Here is a 9623-nt window from a genome sequence, read left to right as displayed (position 1 = left end):
CCAGCAGGTAGATGGGTCTCTTCTATGTTTGGACCCCTTCAGTGCTTGCAGTGAAAAGATAGGATGTGGGAAGGAGGAGCTTGGGGATTCTCCATATCTAGGGCCTCCCTATCCAGCAGATTCAACTAACGGTGGATTGAAAATATTGTTGAAAAAACAGAAAGTTTCAAAAAGCAACACTTGAATTTGCCATACACTGGCAACTACTTACATAACATTCATGTTGTATTAGATACCATGAGTAATCTAGAGATAAAGTACACAGGAGGACACAGTGAAAGAGAAAGTGACAACAAATATATGTGTATACTCATGTATAACTGAAAACTTGTGCTGTATGCTGGAATTTGATACAACTTTGCAAATTACTATAACTCAATAAAAAAAGTTTGTATATATATATAAAAGTAGATGGGGGGATGTACATGAGTCCCATGCAAGTCCTATGTCATTTTATACAAGAGGCGTCAGCATCCATGGATGTTGACTTCAGGGTGAGTCCTGGAACCAGTGCCCCATGGTTACCAAGGGATTACTGGAAGTCCAGGCTCCTTATCCCAGCCTGCCATGTCCCCACATGGTCTGACTCCTACCTGTACCACACTTCCCTTGTCACTCTCCTCCAGCCCTGGCAGACTGCCCTCTGATTCTTGAACAGGCCACACTCACTGCACTTCATGTCTGGCCCTTAGAAATACCCATTACTTTCTGAGCATGGCCCTGCTTTCACAAGATGGGCTGCATTGTCACTAGAGAAGTCAGTGTGGAGGTTCCTTTAAAAACTGAAAATGGACTTAACTCATGATCCAGCCTTCCCATTCCCGGGCATATGTCAGAAGAAAACTCTAATTCAAAAAGTCACATGCACCTCAATGCTCACAGCAGCAGTATTTATAATAGCCAGGACATGGCAACAACCCAAATGTCCATTGACAGGTGACTGGATAAAGAAGTAGTAGTATATTTATACAATGGAATACTACTCAGCCATGAAAAAACAAATAATGTCATTTGCAGCAACATGGATGGACGTAGAGATAGTCATTCTAAGTGAAGTAAACCAGAAAAAGAGAAAAATGCCATATGATATCACTTATATGTGGAATCAAAAAAAGAAACATATGAACTTAAATACAGAAGATAAACAGACCCACAGACATAGAGAAACAAACTTACGGTTCACAGGGAGAGAAGGGGATGGGAAGGGATAAATATGGGGATTCGAAAAGTGCCCCTCTTGGGGAGTGATGGAAATGTTAGCTATCTTGATCGTGGTTATGGTTTTCTGGGTGTAGACATTTATCAAATTCACCAAGTAGTACATGTGAAATATGTGTATTTTATTGTACAGGTATCATACCACAATAAACGTGCCCTTAAAAAAAAAACAGGAAAACACTGGCAGCATTTTGTCCTACGTTTTTATGTGTCTTAAGTGAGTGGGTCTTCAAGATTCTGGTCTGCCATATTTTCTGAACCAGTAGTGCCCTCCTTCCCTTTTCTTTGGTAAACTGTCAGTGGGTGGCATTTATTCCCGTGGCTTCAACTGCTCTCTGTCCAATGATTAACTGTCAAATCTTTTCCAGCATGGACATCTCAGTTCAGTCCCAGAAATATATTTCTAATTGACAAGTAGACATTCACATTTGGTTAGCACATAAAAATCTCAAGCTCTGTTTGTCTGGATTTACACTCGCCCAGAACTAGTTTTACTTTTTCAAACAATGGCATCACTGTCCCATCTCTTTTCTGTGCCAAACATCTGGGAGTTTTCCTTTACTTTTCCACTCCCTCACCCCCATCAGTACTACAATTCTATTCCTTAATGTCCCCCAACTAAGTCCCTGCTCCTCGCTCCCCACTGCATTAATTCCCACCCCTTTCTAGTCTCCCCAGTGCTGTACTTTAGAGTGAACAATCCACTTTGCTCACTTTTAATGACTAATCTGTGTCACTCTCCTCCTTAAAACCGCAAAGAATTCCACGCTGCGTGTGTGAGGAAGTCCACGCTCTCTGATTTAACGTCACAACTTCTCATCACCTCGTTGCTGCTTTTTTTCAGCCTCAGCTTCCGTTAGTTCCTCACAGCCTCTAGCCTCACTGACCTTCCTTCCCTAAGTGCAAAGTGCTCTTAGACATGACCAGGGGTCTGCACAAGACACGCAAGCTGCTGAGAATCCCGTCCCCACCACGCACTCTCCTGGTCTAGAGATTTGCTGGAATCCGTCAGATGTCAGTGCAGAAAGCATTTCCTCTCTGACACCTTCCCTACCTTCCAGAACACAGCCCCAGGCAGTGCAAGAGCCCCTCTGAACATATAGTATATATGATGCAAAGTGACTCTTACCAAGTTGTTTTGAAAACCTATTTAAATTTTTCCTTTCCACGACACACTGTGATCTCCTTGAGGGATGGGGGGCTGTGTGGTATTTGTCTAGACAGCTAATGTCTGACATAGACCCCGGGTCATCGGAAACAGTCTGCTGACTCAGCAAGAAGACTTGTCGTCTTTGCGATGTACGAAAGACTACATGCTCTCTGATCTTACACCATCCGGCAAGGGTCAAAATAATTTCACATAGAACTACAGAGGCAAAATATGTGTATTCTTTTCCTCTTTGTGAGCCCTAGATCATAGGCATCCTGGAACGGAGGTGTCACTCAAAGCTGTCTGTCCCCTAGGCTGTTACGCCCAGCTTCAACATATTTTTTGAAGTTGTAGGGATACGTGTACATCACCCCGTCTTAGAGCAAATGGTGCTTCAGCCTGACCAAGTTTAATGTCCATATAAAAATCAGAAATCTTCCAAACTGAAGCCTGAAGAAACATTTCCCTTTTCTCCTTCCAGTCTGTGTGTCATCTGCACCCCACATCCCCACTGCTCATCTGCGTCAGGCCACGTTCTATCTAGAAACATTTCCGGTGGGACACTTGGACAAGAACTAATTACAGCAGTAATGAAACTGGTCCCATGAACGTAGGCTCTGCACAACAAGGATGTTTGACGGGAGGCCTCAGCCGCGGCCTGCAGGGTCTGTTCACGTTTTCTGCCTGGCTTCCCTGCAGATGTTGTGCAGAAAATGAAGCCTGCAGTTAAAGTCATAGAAGGCCTAAGAAATCCAGAAAAATGGAGTGAGATTCATCTCCTTGGGAATATTTTTGAAAACCATCCACTAATAAGAAGAAATTTAAGAGGTTCGTTTCAGAGCAGATGATGTCCAACTGCAGGTGGGTCAGTTTTGTCATTGTTGCTCGCTAGTTGGCTTTCTGCTGCTTCTAACACGCCGCTTTTAAGAGAAGTGGCCTGAGTCGGCCCTCAGAGCAGAAAGGTGAGCTGGGCCTGGAGACAGCCAAGCTCCTCTGCTGTGTAGTGACCCGCTGAGAAGGAAGGGTTGGCCCAGGGCTTCCTCTGACTCTCTCCCTCAGTTATAAACTCTATGAAGGGAAAATGGAACAAAAATCTTAATTCAATATGGTATTGTCAAAGTATAAAAATAATTGTCTTTGGAGGGGATGGTATATTTCAAGGGGTAGAGTACATGCTGGATTCAATTTGCGGAACCTCAATGTAAAAAAATAATAAGAAAAAATCTTTAAAAAAAGAAAAATAATGAAGAAGGAAAGAGATCTCAAACAACCCCAGTTTAAAAAGAAAAAAAATTCCTTTAAAAATAGTAGTCAGCTAGGTCTTTTGCTAGATTAGGAGTTTGGGATTAACAGGTACACATTACTATGTATAAAATAAATAACCAACTCTCAGGTCCTTAATAAATTATTTCAACCTGAATCCTTTTTCTTTTTTCCCCTAAGCAACCCGTGGAAGCCTCTGAAATTCTCATCTTATAAAAGAATTCATTTAAAGGTGGTTTGAAAGTTACTGGTTAAAACAGTTATTTGTGGTTCCATGAATATAGGTCTAGTAAGAAAGACAGACAGTAAACCAGTAAGCAAATAAATATATGATGTACTACCAGGTACTAATAATTGCCACACAGAAACATAAAGCATTTTAGGAGGGAAAATGTTTGAATAGGAAATATGTGCATGCTATTCTAAATAATCTGGTCAGATAAGTCCTCTCTGAGGGTAAATAATTTGAACAAAGTCCTGAATAAAGCAAAAGAATAAGCCACGTATGTAACAGACAAGAAAAGCCTCCCAGGCCGGAAGAAGTGTAAGTACTAGACTTGGAGTTAGAAACGCAGCTGTCCTGGTGGGGACCATCGGGGCGGTGAAGATGGGCTGGAGCAGAACGGTGAGAGCTGAGGCTGCAGAGATCGGTGAGGGCCCGGATCACATAGGGCCTTGGTAGGGACTCTGGATATCCTTCTGAATACAATGGAAAATCACAAAAGTATTTTGCAATGCGGAACAACTTGATCTGATTCATACTTTAATAAGACCGTTGTGGGTAACGTATGGGGAATAAGCAATGGAAGCAGGGCAAGGTAAGCTGATGGGAAGCCAGTGGGAAGAGTACTGCTGACCTGGAGAGAGACACCGAGGTTGGACTGGGATGATGGCGGGAGACGGGCAGAAAGGGGGACACGAATTAACAGTAACGGTCACAGGCCTTAATGCTCGATTTGGACACAGACACAGAGTGGTACAGGGTGATGGGTATGTGATATTTGGGGATGAGCCACAGTTTTTGTGCAGAGACCTGACAGGAGAATAAAGTGGGGATGTTGACGTCGGTAAGAAAGGTTGGTGGGTTTTGAATTCCCCCTAGAGTCGCGTCTGTTTCTCTGTACATGACGTCAGCCGAGCAGGGATGGGTGTTCCTACTTCTGCAGAGAATTGCGTGTCCTCCTCATCGACTAATTCGAGAGGCCGACCTGCCCATCCAATTGCAACATCTTGAATCTGCTTCTTTCTATCCAGGAGGAGATTTCCAACTAAGATGCTAATCAAAAATTCCCGTGTCCAGAGTTAGAGATGTGTGCCTTTGGGAGGATCTCAGAGATGCCTCCACAGAGGCTCGGTGTGCTCTCTCTCCCTCAGAGAACACAGTTCCCTTCAGCCCACTGGGTCTCAGCAGAGAAGATTTCACACATAGCCCCTCTCAGGCCCTGGGGACCAACCTCCCGCTTGGCCGAGCTCTGAAAATGAGCACGAGTTCCGGGCAAAGGGCCTTCTCCAGGGGGCCATCTGGCAGATTACATGAGGACAGTGTACAAAAGGGTGGGAGGGTTGATGGTATAAATGCATTTTAATTTTTGCTCTGAAACTGATTCTGTCCTTCTGTTTTGTTAAGCAAGTGTTCTTAGGCCAGACATGATTCTCCTTTTTTCTTTATATTTGATCATCCAAGAGGTTTAGATAGGGGATTTGTTTTAGGGTAAGAATCTTTAAAAAAAAAAACCTTGCAAATAGCGTCTTGTTAGGCATTTTGACAAGTGAATTCTCCAGGCAGTATTGAACCCCCTTGTTCCTCCAGGGGGTCTCCAAAGGTATACATGTTCCAAATCTGACCCAAAACCAATGAGACTTTTCTTTTTTTTAAGAACTTCACCATGGGCAAAAGATGTCACTAAAGAAGGTGAGAAAAGAGCAGGTCCCCATAATCCAGAGTCCCTCCCAAAGAGCCCACAGAAGTAAAGAGGAGATGAACGAGAGAAACGTTTTATTTATACACACGCAGGAGCCAACCAGAAAAGTACCTACCATGTTAAATGGTGAAAGTTAAAGGCTTTTTTATCAACCTAACTTAATAGGGAAAAGGGAAAGGAGAGAATTGGCTTCCATGACAGGTTTTCTTCTGCATCTTTTGAATCTCAGTTATCTTCAGCTTAAAGAGGTTTTGTATTAACCGTGGGTTCCATCTGACTTTCCATTCCTCGAACTTTGTTCTTCTTTTTCAAGATTCACTCATGTATTCTGACCCCCTGGATTTTCCACGTGAATTTTAGATTGATTGTCAATTCCTGCAAAATACCACCTGGGATTTGGGTAGGCATTCTTTGAATCCTTAGATCTATTCATGGACCTTTGTCATCTTAGTAGAATGAAGCCTTCTGCTCCATGAATATGGGATTATTCTCTTTGAATTTAGGTCTTAATTTCTCTCAACAGACTCTCTCATCTATTGTAGTCTTCAGTGTCCAAGTCGGGTACTTCTTGCTCACCTGTATTGGATGCTGATTCAGAAGAGACACGACCTCCTGGAGAACCTCTGCTTCCACTGAGCTGAAATGGAACTGAGTCCTGAGAAGGCTTTAAATTCTTTTAAAAATAGGATTAATGTACTTTAATTACTCCATAGATGAGTAATGAATGGGTCACATTAGCATAGGATTTTAATCCTTTTAGAATTAGTAGAGTAATACAGACACAGTACAAAAAATTGAAATATTGCCTAAAAAAGAAGTGATTTGTAATTCCCACACACAGCGGTGTCTGTCATGAATGATTTGGTGCTTATGTCTCAGTCTCTGTGTCTCTCAGTATGTCTCTCTCCATCTCTGTCTCTCACACACTCACAATCAGATCAATTTCCATCTATATTGATTTCACACACATGTGGTCGTGCAGATGGGACCCTGGATGCAGAGAGTGGGTCTGCATACTTCCACCCTGAGGCCTCCCTTGACATTGGGTTGAGACCAGGCACCCACTTTTCCAACTGAACAGCATTCATTCATCCACATGAACCAGAACGAATGGACCACATCCCCTCTCCATCAATATTATTGTTGCTTTAATTCCGACTGTTTCAACCAGTGCTGTGATGAACACCCTTGAAAAGGCATCTTTGAATAGGTGTGTAAGGATTTTAGCGGGATGAACTGTAAGTATCAGATCTTCTGAGGAAGAGATGCATCTGTCGCCCTTTGATGCGTCCTGCACCCTGTTCTCCTGAAGAGGAGCGTCCCCTCACTCTTCCCTCCAGGGGATCTGCTGGAGCCTCTGCCTGCTTACATTGTCACCAGGGCTGGTTGTCACCTGACTAAAGAACCGCCAGTGTGATGGTGACCAATGCTGTCTCTGCAGTGTTTCCGTCTGCCTCTGTTCTCACCTGAGAGGTCAAGCATCTCTAACACACACTGGCCACCTGCATTGCCTCTCATTGGAACTGCCCATGTCTGTTCTGTTTCTGTTTAGAACACTGAGTTTCAAAAGGATTTTGGACTACAGGAATGGGAAAAATTTCTCCAACCTTGGGTTATGAGGAATGCATTTTCCAGGTTGTGGTTTGCCTTTCAAGCAATTTTTCTGGGCTTTTATTAATTTTTTTGATTCGTTTGGTTTTGTTTTTGCCACAGGAAGAGCTAAGCATCTCCCTTGTGTCTTCTGGCTGTGGTGTCACAGGGGGAACAGCAGTGTCTACCCTGAGATTATGCACAGAGTTACCAAAAGGGCTTCATTTTGTGCATCACATCTTTAATCCCCCTGCATATCCCCTGAAAATAATAAAAATGCTGTTTCAAGTGAAAACAAACAAAAATCTTCAGCCCCAGGTGAAAACATGTGGGCAGGAAGGAAAAAATACTTTTTAAAATTTCATTGGCAGGGAACAACCAGTAGAGGTAAAGACATACAAAGAGAAAGAGGACTTGGGGTTGTCAGGGGCTGGGTGAGGAGGGAGGGGAGTGCATGCTCTGGATCCAAGGTTTCACTTTGAGGAAAGAAATAGTGTGAAACTAGATGGTAGTGATGGTCGCACAACATTGTGAATGCCCCTAATGCTCCTGAATTGCACAATTTAAAAGGGGAAAAGTCTACATTTTATTACATGAAACTCTAAAAAGAAAAATAAAGGATGTCATAAATGATGTGAAACAAGCAAAGGAAACTAAAGAAAATGAAACAAAAACATCTCCAGCGGAAGGGACGTCAAGTTTGTGGGGGGACTGACGGTGGAATTTTGGAGAACATTTTGGAGAAGAAGGTGTGGGTGGGTGCAGAGGGGGCTCTACCCCAGGTGGTGGTGATGCCTGAACTGTTTCTCCGTTGCCCAGCAGTCCAGCTGCAGACGCAGGTTCAGGAGGAGCTGCAGGAGCGGCAGGAGGGAGCTCGAGGTCTCCTGCTGGATCCAGTTCGTCCCACTTTTGGTCTCTGACATCTTCCCCTGCCCCTGCCTCCTCTGTAACTATTGGAAGTGGAGAGAGTTTTAAGTCTTGTGGAAGATCTCATGCTGTGAGAGAGGAAAAATTTACGCACCTGCCTCCCTTTCCATGTGCCTCTACAAGGACAGAAATCTTCCCAGAGCTTTCCAGATAGCTCCCACCCAGAAAGTGCCCACAGGATGTATTCTGTGACTGAATTTTTCCAGACAGGTGTTCTGAGCCCATTCTTTTTTCTGGTCCCAACAGTAGCCTCTAGGGACACCTCCCTGTGTGGCCCAGCCTTCGCCCCACCCTCACCTACACACATACACCAGCCCTGCTTTTTTGACCTTTGGTCTCTGCTTCGGGGGCTCCTGGTCCTCCACCTGACTTGCAGCGAGGTGGGCACGGTGCTCCAGGTCAGACCAGGGTGTGCTGAGCTACCCGTCAGCCCCGGGTAGGTCCCTGGGAGAGCCCTGGGTGATGTCTGGGTCGGAGGCCTGCCCCCACTGATTTGTGGGCCATGGTGGTGGGGACCCCTCCATATCCAGACCCACCAGGAGTCTGCGCTGGCCCTCAGAAGAGTGACACACCAGTCCTTCACTTGGGGAGGGGGCGTTGGTGTTCTTATTCATCAGCTTCTTTTCAACATGTGGTATCTGGCTCTGCAATGATAGTGACCAGCAGCTGACCCAGCATGGAAGTCTCAGAGTCCTTCCCGGCCAGGAACACTCCTGATTCTGTAGACTCTACCCTCTGCTGCTAGATCAGACCGGAACCTTGTTCAGCTCAGACATCCGGGAGGGAAAATGCATACCCAGAGAGCATGGGCTCCACCTCGGGCGGCAGGACCCTTCCCCGGCTCTCCACATCCCAGCCAGCCAGCTTTGTCCTGGGCTGTCTACGTGACTGGGCCCCCAGGCCTCTGTCCTGCTCTTTCTTGAGGCAGATACCCATCCCCAACATGACTGCTCCACCTCCACCAGGCAGGATGGGGCCGTGTGGCTACCTGGATGGGATCTGAGTGGTGGCCCAGCCTGGGGGGCCTGCCCTGGGCCTCCCTGTGTTACCTTTGGGTCTCTCTGGCCAAAAGGCCAGAGGCGCCTTGGGTGAGACCTGACCCAGTGCCGGCAGCGTTGGTAGAGACCCTCGCTGAGGGCTTTCCGGGGCCTGTGGCCTCAGGATAATGGGATGCAGCAGAACATGCCTCTGTCTCCAACCAGGTGAGCTGAGTAGGGACTTCTCTACAGAGCGGGTGCCTGGTGACTTCGGTTCCAAGTTCTGTTGGGCTCTATTGCCAGGGAAGTGAGGTCACTTCCTGGGGTCCACTTCTCCAAGCTTCCTCCTGACACAAAGCTCCTCAAGGGCCTTTCTGGGCTTCCAATCTCTCATTTCTCACTCCATGCCATGTCCACACACAGTGACACCAACTCAGCCCCCCCCATAGCCCTGGGGAGTCCTGGATGCAACCAGTGCCGCAGCTCTGAAGACACAGCTGGGTTCAGACCTGGCTCCCCCTACTCAGAAGTGTTATCATCCTGGACAAGCCACGTGCCTCTCAGGGTCTCCCCAAT

At 45.7% G+C, this 9623-nt stretch overlaps 1 long non-coding RNA gene across 1 annotated transcript; it reads right to left on the bottom strand.

Moving 5' to 3' along the window:
- Positions 1–8051: 8051 nt before the first annotated feature.
- On the bottom strand, positions 8052–9285 carry LOC140698447 (uncharacterized). Its single transcript, XR_012076235.1, has 3 exons — positions 9120–9285; positions 8607–8714; positions 8052–8093 (listed from the first exon to the last, which is right to left on the bottom strand). It is a non-coding gene; the product is annotated as an uncharacterized lncRNA (long non-coding RNA).
- Between the last annotated feature and the right edge of the window lie 338 nt (positions 9286–9623).

The sequence above is a fragment of the Vicugna pacos genome, chromosome 9 (genome assembly GCF_048564905.1).
Source record: "Vicugna pacos chromosome 9, VicPac4, whole genome shotgun sequence".
Classification (NCBI taxonomy): Eukaryota; Metazoa; Chordata; class Mammalia; order Artiodactyla; family Camelidae; genus Vicugna; species Vicugna pacos.
Note: the sequence above shows the minus strand (reverse complement) of the source record. Positions and strands in the feature narration are given on the sequence as shown.